General features: G+C 44.9%; 1 protein-coding gene and 1 pseudogene across 1 annotated transcript in view; both read left to right on the forward strand.

Moving 5' to 3' along the window:
• The window catches only part of SPOCK1 (SPARC (osteonectin), cwcv and kazal like domains proteoglycan 1), a 517,559-nt gene that overhangs the window by 274,300 nt on the left and 228,078 nt on the right, over positions 1 to 15,181 (forward strand). The window lies entirely within an intron of this gene.
• On the forward strand, positions 10,127 to 10,647 carry LOC130858874 (diphthine--ammonia ligase-like; annotated as a pseudogene).

Genomic DNA, 15,181 nt, shown 5'->3' on the forward strand with positions numbered 1-15,181 from the left:
TGCTAAAGGGTTTGGACATAACCAGGGGGAGGTGGTGTAGCATGGTGGATACGGGACGACCCTGGATCAGTGTTGCTTTCTTAGCATTAAAGCTCCGCCTGTGCATGTGGCACTTCATGGCCCAGCATCACTTAGTGAGAATAAATGTAGATGCCTCTGCAGCGTGACACTTCAGCCTTCTGGGCAAGAAGATCAAGCCCCAATGCATGTGGTAAACAGATTCATTTGGTCAATAGTTTAATTCTGGCAGCAGCCGAATGACATTATAAAGAATGCAGTGGCATTTCTACTGGAAATGTCTGCCATCATTTTCTTCTTGACATGAGGAAAATAAAAGCTTCCCAACTCCAGAAAGAATTAGCATGAAATGTGCCCATCAATCTCCCTGTGAAGAAGCATTATGCTGCGGCATTGTGTATACATGGAGAAGGAGACCATCACAGAGCAGGATGGTATGTAGATCACTGGTGGTCTTGTTCCCAGAAACCCCCTTCTCTTCAGGGCTCAGCTGTGGTCTGGATGTCTCTACTGTGCTGTGGCCTTGGGTCAGCCCCACAGCACAAGTTGCAGAAGTGCGGTGAGGTTGCCTCCAATAGGAGGATGCCTGCCTGCAGCCATTCCGGTTGCTCACGTGAGGGGCCCCTCCTGGTTTTGTCAAGGGCTGATCTCCAGCTGGTTCTGAGCTTTTCAAAGGTGGCTTTTGTTTACACATTTCCCTTTCTCAGTTCTTGATCTTGTCTCCTATTTTTCCTTCCTTTATTTTAGTGCAGTGGTTCTCAAAATGTGATCCTTGGACCAGTGCATCAGACATGCAAATTCTTGAGTCCCACCTGAGACATACTGCATCAGCATATCTGAGGATGGGGTCCAGAAATGTGTGTTTTAATAAGCTTTTCAGGTGATTCCTTTCCAGGTGGAAACCCCTGCTTCAGCCAGTGTATGTGCTGGGGCGTCACGCTCCATGCCCTAGCATGTGAGCATGCGGAAGGTCAGAGTTTGTATTGGGGTGTGGGTGCAGGTCTGAACCTTAGGAAAGGTTCTGTGCAGGGAAGTGGCTGTAGGGGCACCTGGGTAGCGGCTGAGTGAAGATTGAGAGATCTTTCATACCTTTTGGTACCTAATAGTGATTTGATGATGGTAGCTAACGACTGTTGAGTGTGGAGTGTGCCAGTCACTGTGCCAAGCATTGTGTGTGTTTTCTCATTTTATGTTCATGGTCTCCTCTGTGAGGTACTTCTACTATCCCCAATATATAATGAATTAGAGTGAGGCTTAAAGCAGGTAACCGACTTGCTGAAGATCGCCCCACTAGAAAGCGGCAGAGAGGGAGTGCACGCGCCGGTCTGCGCTGTGTCCAAAGCCTGCGCTCTCGGTGCTGCGGCCTGGCCTTCCTCCTGCTCTGCTCAGGTACTGGTACCCCTGGGCACAGCCGCTCTCAGCACCGCCTGGGTTTCCTGTGGGGCCCTTGGGCTGGCGTGGTGGACATGTTTCAGTACAGAGCTCTGTGAAGGCATTGAGCATTGAGAGCGTTCATGCTGTTGGGGGGAGGATGGTACTCTCCAGAAGTAAGTAACATTAGAAGCACAAACAAGAACCAAGAAAACCAGGTGAACTATTTTACATTTGAAATGCACTGTGCAATCGAGTGCCTGTGAAATTGGACGGGGCCCAAGCTACCAGTCCCCAGTGATTGAGGCCCTTAAAATAAGGAGCTGAACCTCAAGTGTGGGCTGGTTAATTGTTTTCCCAGGTGGTTGGAACAGCCTGAGAGAGGAACACAGGCCTCGTGATGCCTGTACATCCCTCCATGCACTTTCCTCTTGTTTTTAAACAGGTAGCAATAACAATTTTATTTTATTTAAGGACAGGGGGGAAAAAAATCTGGGCTGAGATTTAGAAATCATCATCAAGGTGTGTGTGTGAGGTTATGTTTTATTAGGCTTAGCAGAGACAGTTTCTGAATCCCAACTTGCTGCTTCCAGGGTGATCTGTGAGGCTTTTTCAAGTTTCTCACTGTCTCTGAAATCTGTAGCAAGGTGGGTGCTCTGGGACTCGGGTATAAACTGGCTTTTTGATTTATACCAGCTTCCTTTCCCAGCTTACATTATTTAAGGATTCCTATTTGGCTATTTCCTCCTTATGGACCATGATTTTGCAGTCTGCTCCTTGAAAGCATGTCACTTATTCCAAGGAAGAAAGAATCTGGCTAAATGCACAGTAAGTCATATGTACCCATATATCCTGCCTACATGGTAAGCAGTCTTATGGCTACTAAGTGTCTCACCATTTTCCAGATTTGTATTGGAGACACCTAGCAGTAAAAAGCGTTTCCCTGTGATCTCTCTTTCCCAATTAGCTTGTAGCCAAGTTCCAATAATATATTAAGCCGAGAGCTTTTCTTGTTAATTTCCCCATAGAAAAGATGTGGCAAAGCTACAGGGAGGCTGAACTTAGCCTAGAAACAGTGCTGAGTTATGCTGTTCTTCCTTTCAAATCATAAGCTGCTCCCTTGGAGACTAAGTTTGCCTAGCATCTGTAAATATGTTCCAATGTTATGGGAAATTGGAAACTTTGTGGCATTTAGTTAGGAGAAAACTACCTCCAGAGTGAACTTCATGAAGTGACTCTTGAAACTTTTCTTATGATCTAATAAGGGATACACACTAAGGTGGTCGTGACTTTTTCAGATTCAACTTTTGTGTAAACCTCGTTTTAGTACATTATGAATTGGTGCCCCTGTACATCTTTACATCACTAGTTTTGTGTCATTGTTCAGATGTGCCCTAGCAGACAGACTCTGAGCTCTGGCAGAGCCTGACAGCCAAGAGTTCATGTTATTGGCAAGATTATCACCTTTGCTTGTACAGCTTTACGTGTTCCAGCAATTCTTTGAAATTTCAGTGCATTTTTCCTCATTATTTCATAAACATATGATAAAATGAGAATAATGGTGTTGAAGCTTGGATCTCATAAATGTGAAGATAACATTGGGAATCATTAAACATGCCCCAAATAGCAAATCATTAGTCTCAAATGGGTGGACATTGGAATTAAGATAGTCAACTGGGTATTCAATTGTGAGGAAAGAATATTAAAGGACCCATATGAACGGGTCATCAAAGATGATGTTTAAATATGTCATCAAAGATGTCATCAAAGATGATGTTTAAAATGGTGTCATTAGGAATTTCATGCTATTTTTCAATACTTGAGACTACCCCCGCCACGTATAAATCTCTTGTTTGACCATTACACTTCTTCCTTTTTTTTTTTTAAATATTATAGCACATTATGTACTATATAATGGAGCTGTCCTGAGTCATAGGGAGCACCCTTTTAATTTGTCATCAGAATTTAATTTTTCTCACGTGGAAGTCACATTAGCAGTCACAGTTGGGAGGAAAATTGAGGAATTAATCAATAGGAATGGCAGTTTCCTCCTATTTCCCTCCTTTCTCTCCCTTCCTGACCAGTCTTTACTTCTTTTCTCTGCTTCATTTTCCTCCATAGACCTTATCCTTAATAAACTACATTTTACTTGTTGATCACCTGTCTGCTACCACTAGAGTAGCAGCTCCACGAGGGGAAGAATTTCTGTGTGTTCATTACTCTGGACCAATGTTTTTCAACTCCCCCCGCCACCCATTATCACTCTCCTATGGAGACTATTCAAACTTTTTTTTTTTTTTTTGGCTAATTGCCTCCATCCATAAAATTTTATTGTCACACATATACCATATATCTGTTTATGTACTATGTGTATATCTGTGCTTTGTATAGAAAAGGAGTAAGAATTTTTTTATCCCTCAGAAACCCCTCGAGGAGCAGTGGTGCCCCTTTGAGAATGTATATTTTAGACCTAATACCAACAAGGGTGCCTGGAGCATAGCAGGTGCTCAATAGTAGTTTGCATGTGTCTATTTCTAAAATTGCATCTTTTTTTTTTTTTTTTTTTTTTCAGTAGAGGCCAAACAAATGTTGGTTAACCACTTGTTAGGTATGTGAAGGGATCCTTCGCAGTGTGTGAAGTCCTCATTCTTCTTATGAGTCTGTGATCAACCAGTAAAGGGAATGCTTTGATTGATGGTCTTATTTAAACCTGCAATTATCCTTGACGATTGATGCATAAACAAAAAGCCAGCACACAAATCTACTAACTTCTCTAACTAGCTACTGGCATTCCACTTTGTTACCACTTAAGCTGTGGTCCTGAAACTGACCTTTTTGATGACAGAGACCCGGCCCCCCACCAATGGTGGTCTTACCCGAACAGAGGTTTACCGCCAGAATGAGGCTGGAAACCAAAGAGAGGCACTTCGAAAATCGTAGTATGTCATGAGTTTACCCAGGCACCTTGCATGTTTCCAGATCATCTGATAATCTGCAACTTCTTCTTCCTCTTTCCTGATGGCCTGTATATGTGGCACGATAAAAGCCAGCAATTTCTATTGCATTAAACAAAATAAGAAAACTCGAGGCTTCATGCTGTCCTGTGGGTGTTGGGAATAGTGATAAAAGGAAGATAACTGGTGTGTGTCTTTTAAGATGCCAGAGACCAGGAAGACCCTCTCAGATTAAGTCTGACCAGGGGTCTCCCATCAGATGAAAACTCAGTGCCTGAAGCCTCATCCAAGGGTTCATTCTGCTTTGCTTGAGATGCCTTGGGAGAAAATAACTGGTTGTGTGCCTTCCCCGAAAGCGAAGTGTTCATTCATCATTTTAGGTAACCTTGTTTTTCCATAGAAATATTTCAAGTGCTACTTTCCTTAGGCTAGGAGGCCAATATTCTCACTTTTATACCAACAATTACAGGAAAATATGAATATTCATATCAAGAAAATGAATTTAATTACAGGCTAAGCAATTATCATAATGAACAGTTCTGATAGTCTGACCCTTGTGGCTGTAATAATGAAATTAAAATCCTAAAATTGGGATCTGTTGTCATCTTAGTCATTGACTGAAAGTGAAAAGACTGAATTTTTTATTTGCTTTGTTGGGGGAGATTCATTTTAATGAGACCTAAGTGTATCATATAATACTGCCTTGTAAGACTTCTCATTTTGGTGGGGTTAGGGATGTTGTTACATCTTATGGAGCTTTGTCATGGGCAGATGTCCCTAAAAGTTTCTGTTATTGGCTTGGACTTTTATGACATGAAGCCATGCACTCTTCTTAGTAAGTATAACTAATTGGTCATTTTCCTTAGGATGGGCATAGCTTAAAAGATGTGTTTATTGGAATGTGTTGAAATCAGACATTTAAAACCAAAATTTCCAAGGCAACAGGCAATTTGGAGGAAACTTATGGTGAATTGTTTTTATGATTAAATTGCCTCTCCTTATATTTATTTCTACATAGATACTTGGGATTTATATCTCAGTTTTTTTTTTTAAAGTGAGACATACTTGTCTAAGCAGATGTGTTTCTGTTGGCCCTGCTTCTGTGGCTGTTGTTTTACTGTAGGGGGATGTTAATTTAAAGTGAGTCATTCTAAAAGAGAATTATTGCAAAAAAACTTTGAAAACATAGATATTAAGTCAAACACCTTAATAATAAGGTTGAGGGACTTTTTCACTTGAATTTCACTTGGATGTTACATGTTTCTACTTTGGAACTGTCTTAGATGGCTGAGGACTCAGCATGGAGACCAGCGACATTCACCAACTGGCTCACCCTCTTATTTGCTCACACATCTACTTGGCGGCCATTTGCTAAGTGTCCATTATGCGCTGGTCCCTCTGCGAGGTGCTGGGGAGGCAGAGAAGAATCTGACGCAGTCCTGGCATTCAGTGTCCTCACAGTACAGTGGAGACTGTCACATAGTCCAGTAATTACAGTAGGAGGCAGTGGAGTTCAGTGGTTAGGAGACTAGATTTAAGTGTCAGCCCCGTGTGACCTCGGCCAAATGCCTTATATCCTCTGTGGCTTAGTTTGTTCATCCTTAAAGTGGGGTTAAAAAGAGGACCAACCTCACAGGGTTCCTTGAGGATTAAATGATCTAAATCCATACAAAGTATAGTGCCAGGCATCTGGCAATGCCCAGAAGATGGTGATACATTCCATAGATGGACAGGTGTGTCCTGTAGAGAGGGACTCACCGCACATCCAGGTACGTGCGACCAGGCAGGGCAACTCAAGTGACAGAGTCACTCATATGCCCATAGAAAAAGATGGGAAGCGCATTTTCTTTTTCCACAGCACTTAGCAATATAGTGCTTTGGGGTGAATGAGAGATGGTCAGCATGGGATGTGTAGGATGTGACTTGGAAGTTGTTTGATTTTGTTCTTCACTGCTCTCTCTCTTTGCACCCCTCTTTTTCCTCCTGCCCCCACCCCCAACTGCTCTGCCTAGAAACACCAGCCTCCAGGGTCAGGAGATGCAGGTGACCCCAGTAGAGGAGGGCCTGGTGTTGAGACTCAGGATGTGCTGCAGAGGCAGACAGAGGCCAGGTCTGTTACCCAAGGCTGAGGCTCTAGAGCAAGGGAATCTTGCAGGCTCTGGCTCCATAGAGCTTCCCTTTTTTAAAAACTGGCTTCTTCAGGACCTCCTTAATTTTCAAAGGCAAAGCATCTCTAAAAGCCTGGACTAGAACCCTATAAAATCATCACATGGCTCCTGGAAAAAGTGATCTTCAGTAAACTAGACTGGGACTGAGACCTCAGCTTCCTAAGCACCTAACACAGGGCTCTGTGCTTCGCAGACATTTGTGGACTGAAAGAATGGATGAGGGGTGAATAAGTTCTTTGATCGTGATGAGATATAGGACGTTAAGTAGAGGCCCTGTGCCAGTTAGTGTTTCTCACATCTGTGTGTGTTTCTGGTAATACTGTGTGCTTGCTCGTGGAATTTGACCTGGGATTTTGTTTGGCAGTATTTTGAGCTTCTATTCATTTGGTGAAGAAAAGGCATGATTCTTAATTGCTGTAATTTTACCTTCATGAATTCAGAAATGCGATTCTGGGAATAATGAGTTCCCTTTTTAGAAGGAAACTTATTTGCAGAAATGCCAATTCTTGGCTCATTAGACCCGTTCTAGCTCTGCAGACACATGACTGTCCCTGGGGCAGGCCCTGTCAAGTTTGGGGAGAGTCTTCCATTTCCCGTTCTCTGCTGCCCCCAGCCAGCTCTCCTTCTTACGAGTAAGAGTTAATATTTAATGAAAGGACCTTTGAGACTCTCTCTGTCAGAATCCTGCCTGCTTACCACTCTGCAAATAATTTTGCATGAGTGATTTTTATAATCTTAGCATCATTACCCCTATCCACACAAAGAACACAGTGTATTTGTGTAAACAGGCTACTGGACAGGTTGTTCAGGTGATGGTAGCATTTCCTGGGTGCAAATTTGTCAGGAGTCATCTGTTTGGAGAGGTTCCAGGTAAGCTTCCAGGGAAGAAAGCTTTGTATCAACAGATCTCTTCTGACGTGCCTGCTTAAGACCCCCCTTCCCAGGGATTGCAAAGAGGAGTGCCGTGGAGGGAACTCTGCATTTTCTGATGGCCCCATTTCTGTCTGCTCTTTTGGAGTCAGCCTGGGCACTGCTTTTGTCCTTGTTAATGATCTTCTTTCGTATCTCGGTGCCTGCCTCTGCCTTGGTGGTGCTGTCTGCTTTCCCCTTCCCCCTCTTCCGACGTGGTGTCTGATGTGATGAGGAGGAACTCCTTCTGGGCAGGTCTGGGACCATCTGTCCTATATGTCTCAGGGGTAGGGGATGGATCTGGCTGGTTCCTAAGAACTTGATTCTGGGAGCTTGCTTCTGCGGTGTCCTGGGAATGGGATAGATACCCCCTCCTTTTGGTGTTGCTGAGTCACCTAACTTATCAATTTTCCCTGTAAAGCTTGAAGAAAATCTAATCTTTCCAGAAGGAACTAAATAAGTAGCATTATCGTTCTTTTGTTTAATTCATGAGTTTTCTGGGATTCCCAGTTCAAGTATTTGTTAGCTTGAAAAAAAGTTAATTTCTCAGCTGTATGAATTATTTGTTTCAATCAGAATTAAGCAGAAATGCTGTTCTGTAGTGGGCCATTAGTTGGAGGACTTACAATATCTGAGAACCTCATGTTAGGGCTAGACTTGGGACTTCTTGTGGAACTTGATGTTGTGGTCATCTTAGGTGTAACTCTTCTGTTTATCTCTAGTCCATCAGAAGAGGCCCTATCCTTTTCATAGGGAGGTCTCCCCCTCAGGCTGCTAAACTTGGAGTCCAGAGATGAAGATGCTAGTTGCAGCTCTCATGAACCAGCTGTGTTACCTTAAATGCATCACGTCCTTCTGACACAGTTCAATTTTCTCAGGCAGAGATGAAGACAAAGGATCACATTTCATCTTGAACTCTGACCAGTTAGAAACGGGTCTGTGATCATAAGTCGGTTGGGGAAAATTCTGTGATTGATTCGCCATGTCTGCCACAGTTAAGAATAGGGTGAGGGGTGGCATCCCTGAGCCAGGTAATGCCAGAGCCCCTCCTGCTTCTGATGTTCTCTACCTGTAAGGAAATATCAGAGGGTTGGGCTTGTGCGAGTGAGGTCGTACGGCATAGGGGAGGGGAGTTTGATTGGGGCCACATGCCCTGATTTCTGTCCCAGCTCTACCACTTACTAGCTAGGCTACCTTGGATGAGTTACTTATCCTCTCTAAGCTGCAGTCTCCTATTGAGCAAAAGGAGAATGCTGTAGTCCTTACCTCATGAGAATGTCACGAGGGTTGAGTCAGGCATTTTTAAGTCCTTTGCATAGTAGGTGATCAATGCAAATGTGATTGAGCTGTTGTTACTAATGTAAGGAGTGCTTAGTACTTCCTCTGGTAACAGTGGCCGACTGCCAGGCAGTCTTCGTTTCCTTTTTCTTTTTTTTAAGCTTTTTATTTTTTGGCCACGCTGCTCGACATGTGGGATCTTAGTTCTATGCCCCCTGCATTGGAAGTGTGAAGTCTTAACCACTGGACCACCAGGGAAATCCACTCCCCCCCCCCAAATTTTTTTTTTTTTTGCTGCACCATATTGCTTGTGGGATCTTAGTTTCCTGACCAGGGATTGAACCAGCACCCTCAGCTGTGGAAGCATGGAGTCCTAACCACTGGACAACCAGGGAATTCCCTCAGGCAGTCTTTGTTTCTAAACCGCAGCGGATCTGTCCACTTTGTGGGTGTGGGTGATGATCTCACAGAGGTGTCATGGCCAAGCTTGGAAGGGAAATTCCCATCTTTACAATCAGGGACTGTGTGAGCTACAAGGGATCACAGAGGCCATGTTTTACAGGTGTGACCTTAAACCTGAGGCCTGAGTGGGGGAGGGTCTTGTGTAAGGTCACCAGGTGAGGTGGAGGCAAGGTGGGCCCCATTTCTGAACTCTAGCCTGCCCTTGACCTCTGCCTCTCGGTCTTCTGCTTCAGGCTACACGGCTGGGTGGCCCCTGCAGGGAGAGGAGGAGGCTCTGCTTGGTGTGCTGGGTGTCACTCAGGGCTCCTATGACCGGCTCTGGGGAGCAATTTAAAGGGAAGCAAAGTGCTGCTTTGTAGTCGTTGAAAGCATATTTACTTATTCATTATGTTTGAGAAGAGCCTGAAGTACCGGAAAGAAATGCTTCAGTCAACTGAGTTTTATTTTGTCTGTCAGTTTATCTTGAGTTGGCGGCCTGGCTTCCCCAGGCCCCCCTATCTTCTCTCTGTTTGCAGTGTTAAGTCTCGACTCTCCTGCCCCTTCTGCAGAAGGGCACCTTCAGAATCCTGCCTCCTAACCCACCTCCCACCCTCTGGATTCCCTCTCGATGCCCTTAAGCCCCCAAACTCCTGTCTGATGCCTATTTAAAAAACACACGTCTGGCCATATCGTGCCTCTGTTTGAAACGTGGCTCCTTGTGGACCCTGGCACCCTTGTCCCCACCACAGCCCTGCCAAGCTGCATCCTCCAGGCGTGCGCCTCTGCCCGTCTTCCTCTCTCCTTTGTGCCTTCTCCCCACTCCTTTCCTTGTGCTTTCCTGTTTAACCCCAAAGACAGGCAAGTGTCACCTCTTTTAAGCCTTCCCCAGTGGTGGCTTCAGGGACCACTCCCAGCCTGGGCCCCTCCAGGCAAAATGGGGTGGGGCTTTGCTCACATTTACCCTCTGCTTTCAATTCACCACTTGGGATGAGGGTCGCGGCTCTGATCAGTGGTGGGAAGGACAGCTGTTATGATGCAGTGCATGGCTGCTGGGCATCAGATCGTTGCTTTAGCAAATCTAAGACCAGCTGAAAACCAAGTGGTGTCAGATGAACTGGATAGCTACATGTATCAGATGGTGGGTCATCATGCCACTGACTTGTATGCAGAAGCGATGGCTCTTCCCCTCTATCGCCGCACCATAAGAGGAAAGAGCATGAATACAGGACGAGTATACACCAAATGTGAAGGTGATGAGGTTGAAGATCTCTATGAGCTTTTGAAACTTGTTAAGGAAAAAGAAGAAGTAGAGGGAATATCAGTAGGTGCTATACTCTCTATCAGCGTGTTCGAGTTGAAATGTGTGTAAAAGGCTTAATCTCCAGCTGTTAGCTTACCTTTGGCAGAGAAACCAGGAAGATTTGCTCCGAGAGATGATATCATCTAGCATTCAAGCGATCATCATCAATTCACCACTTGGTGGTGGTGATACGTTGGATGATCCTTAATGGAAATAATGCTATAGTGTACAACTCTTTATCCACTGTTGCTACTCCAGTGGCTTTCCTGGAGCAAGTATTCAATAAATGTTTGAATGTCTGACTGAATGAACCATAATAGCTGATGCTGGGTCACTTACAAATATCTGATTATCTGGAGATTCTCGTGTGGTAGTGTCAATTAGGATCTCCACTTGAGTACCAAGAAAAAAGGACAAAGAGAGCAAGTCATCTACAAGGCACAGGCTAGTAAGTGATGGAGTAAGGATTTGAATGCAGGGTGAGATTTCAGATCCCCTGCTCCTTACGTTATGGTGAAAGTCACACATGGCAATCAGTCCTTGTTGACGATGGCCTTCACCTACCAAATGTATTGCCCATTCTCACCTGTCTGATTCCTTTCTGTCATTTAGGGTTCACTTTGGTGCTCCTTTCCCCTGCCATGGCTTGGATCACCCTGTGATCACCACTCTTTTGATAGGGAGCATTTTGTGAGGAGTCATCTTTTCATTGTACATTTCAGTGTGCCACCTGGATCATTGATGCCTACCTATAAGAGAGACCATAATTTGAATTTGAACCTGGATTGGGCCCCAGCTCTGCCAGCTCTGTCCAGCTGACCTTGGGCCAGTTAGTGACCTCTTTAGATCTCAGTTACTTTATCTCTAGAATAGGGAGCTGTATGTTCCCATGCAGTTGTAGCTAGCCTAGTGTCTGGGGATTCCCCTGCACAATGAACCCTCATGCATCAGATCAGAAACAAGTAGTCACCCCAAAGGTACTTCGTGGTTTACAGATCTGCCTAGAAACCACAACATCTGACTAACCCAAAGCCTTATGGAACTTTCTACCACAAACGCCCCAGGGAGAGGAACATGAGCCAACTTGCTGAGAAGTTGGGGTGTGGCCTGAAGCAGTCTTCCAGGAACCTCAAGTTCCTTTGAAGTCTTAGATTTCATCTTTAAAAATTCAAACACATTTTGAATTATATTCCTTAATGTCTGTGTTTATTGTGGTATGAAAATGTGTAAAAATGCCACCCACTAAAATTTATATTCCAGGAAGATGCTCTTATCATAGCTACCCTGGTTTTCCTTGTACATTAGATATGGTGGCACTCCAGCTTTCTCTCTTGTCTCAGTAGCTTAGCTGATGTGTCTTCTCCAGGTGAATGGGGGAATCTAATCTCAGGGGCCCTCCGGAGCATGCTTCTCCTTTTGCTGGCTCAAAGGCTGTACCTTGGTGGAGGGTGAGTTCTCTAAGGGGTTGAGGCTGCTTAGAAGAACCTCTTTGCCTAGGTGGAAGCCAGATTTTTGACATTTCTTAGAAGGAATATACCTGTTTTTTATAGGGGCAAAACCAGCCTCCTCTTAGGTCCTAGATGAGAAACCCAATGCAAAGCTTGGTTCTTGGCACGTAGAAAATGTTCGAAACGTTTTCTCCCCTTGAAATTACACATCCTCCCAGCCATCAACCCCAGCTTGTGTTTCTCCTTCGCTGGGCAAGGGTTTATCTTTCATTTGCTTGAGTCATAGTGCTTGTGAACGTTTAGTACACGGTATTTATTTGGTCTGCACCTAATTAAGAAGCAAATATTTATTTTTCCCTTGGAATGGAAACATTGAGTTTTTTTTTTTTAATTGGGATAGAACTTGCTAATTAAAACATAGATTTGCATAGGAATGGAATATTTCTACAACAAAATGATCATGATTTAATGTGCTGTGAATTCTGCCTCCCATTATCTTTAATTCAAATAGTAACTTCCTTCAAAATGAGCTCAAGGGCAGCTTCTTCCCCAGGAGGCCTCCTCGGGCCCCCCTAATGTCTCCTTCCACCCCCGTTGTTACCCAGTCCTGAAATTGGCACTCGGTGTGTGAGGCATTGGTTTTGTTTTATTAAGCCTTTGTCTCATTATTGATCCTAACTGGTTTGAGGGTGTAGACCACAGCTATCAAGAAACGCTTATTCAGTCATTGAATATTTTATTGTTGTTGAGTCGTTGCAATGTGCAGAAAGTGTGCTTTAGGGAAATAATGGTGAACTAGATAAACCTGATCCCTTCTTTTTGAATGAATAATGAAACCAGTGCCCCGTGAGGTCACATTGGTCCTCGAGAAGTGACATAGCGTTCTGATGTCTGAATGGCTCTGATTGTACTTAGGTGGCAGTATGTAGAAGGGCTCTGGGTTTGACTCAGACAGGCTTGGATTACCAGCTCTGTGACCATGGCCGACTTATTTCTCCTCTCTGAGCATCAATTTTTTCATTTATAAAATAGGAATAAAAATAACATCTCTTTCATAGGTTGGGAAGATAATAGTAAGTCCTCTGCATATGAATTAATTCTGTTCCGAGAGCATGTTCAATTTGTTCGTAAGTCCAAGAAAGTTAGCCTAGGCACCCAACTAACACAATCGGCTACATAGTACTGTACTGTAATAGGTTTATAATACTTCTCACACAAATAATACATAAAATACAAACAAAAAATAAAACATTTTTAATCTTACCGTACAGTACCTTGAAAAGTACAGTAGTACAGTACCGCAGCTGGCTTACAGAGGCTGGCATCAAGTGAACAGGCAAGACGACTTACTGACTGGAGGAGGGAGAGGAGGTGGGAGATGGTAGAGCTGACGGATGGCGAGCAATAGGAGACGGGGGCGGGGCAAGCTGCAGTTTCACTCATGCCTGACGTTGATGGAATGCATGTTCACATCTTTGTTCGCAACTTGAAGGTTTGTATGTAGGGGACTTACTGTAATTGAGATAAGACAGCACCTGGTTCTTAGCAAATAATAGTAATTGGTTAACTGTTCAGTATTATTTAGAAATGTTTGAGCTCCTATTGTGTGATAGACCCTGGGCTGAAGGCTCTGCTGAGCGTTGGGATCTGTGTGTAGGTGGTGACAAAAGGCCTTGCCCTTAAAGACTTCTGGTAGCAGTTTTCTTTGGTCTGTCTCCTCGTGCTGATATAAACTGAATGCAGGCACGAATGGATGCACATCAAATTTGTGGCTTTTTGGGGTGGTATATTCTGTAGCTTCTCTACTTGTTTTGGGAATAGAAGGAATGAAAATGGTAGCACCAGGACAGTATTTGGGTCTGGTCTGGGACCCTGCTGCATCCAGCAGCAACCCAGGTCTGGAGGAAGGTCATTGCCATCACAGTGATATCTGCTCTCCCAAGTGTGTGTGTCGCCCCCTTCCCCTGGAGCCTTGCTAGAACTCCAGGAAGTGGGAGGCTACGCTGTTTTTCACAGATGGAACCAAGGACCCATCCAGATTACTGACTTAGCCGAGGACCTGCGGTCAGTGAGTGGCAGAGCGGGGACCAGAACCAGGTTTCCTGATTCCTAATCTAGTCCTTTCCCGGTGCTTCAAAGACTCAGGGTTTAGAGTCAGATGCCAGCCTTGGCACCCACTTTGAGCTTCAGTTTCCTCTTCTGTGCAATGGGGACTAGCACCCATTGTTAGAGGTCTGATGGAGATGACACGAGAGAATGTAATAGCCCTGCACAGAGCTTTGTTCCCGAGTCTGAGCCATTGGGAGGACTCTTGTCAGTACAGCCATGTGGAGAATCTCTAAGACCTCCTGGGTGTGAAGACTGTTACTACAACTTACTTGCTGTGTGGCCTTGGGTTAGTCGCTGATCCTTGCTAAGCCTCAGTGTCTTCATGAGTGAAGTGGGGACAGTGACAGTTAACACACGTAATCCAAATAGCAAGTGTTCAGCAGAGGTTAGTTACCACTGTGATGGCAACGATGCTGATTTTGCTTTGCCTCTCCACTCTTCCCCCCTCATCCAGAGCGAAACCCATGACTGTGGGCCTCAGACCTGGGCCTTTTATCGTCTCTAGCTGCTGCATTAGGTGGCTCTTGCCTTCCTGAAAGGGTCCTCTGTGAGGGGCAGAGGCTGCTGCAGTGCGCTGAAACCAGGGCTCGTTGCCTTGACCTCCCCCAGACCTGGCTCAGCACTCGCCTCCCAGGCAGCAGCAGCTGGAGTCTGGGAGGTCCCAGGCGGAGCCTGGGGCTGTGGACGCCTCCTGACCATGCAGAGTCCTTTGTCCAGCCACCTCCTGGAGCTGTTATCCACGGGCGAGATGCTGAGCCTCTGACCTCGTATACCGCAAGGAAGCTCGGTGGCAGGGGAAACAAATCTGGCAGTGCACAAAGTACAAATTCAGGAAAGTTGGGAAATTCAGCTTGAAAGGGTTAAGACTCCTTGCCCCTGGTCCTGGGCTTCTAGGTCAGTCGTGGACCAAACAGGTAACCACTAGGGTCCTCCTCCCCTGACCAAGATGAGATTGTTAACCAGGCAGCCTGCAAACAATCGAGGCCAAGGTTGTTGAGAGATTCCTGCCACGGTTTGCAGGAATACTAAAAAATTACACCATCATCATCAGGTTAGCTACAATGTATCACATGCTTATTACATGCCAGGCACCACACCAAACACTTTATGCAAATCATCACGGATTCTTAGCAACACCCCTGTTGAAGCAGGTGCCATTAGGCCTGTCATATTGTAGTTGTGGGA

The sequence above is a fragment of the Hippopotamus amphibius genome, chromosome 1 (assembly GCF_030028045.1).
Source record: "Hippopotamus amphibius kiboko isolate mHipAmp2 chromosome 1, mHipAmp2.hap2, whole genome shotgun sequence".
NCBI classification, from domain to species: domain Eukaryota; kingdom Metazoa; phylum Chordata; class Mammalia; order Artiodactyla; family Hippopotamidae; genus Hippopotamus; species Hippopotamus amphibius.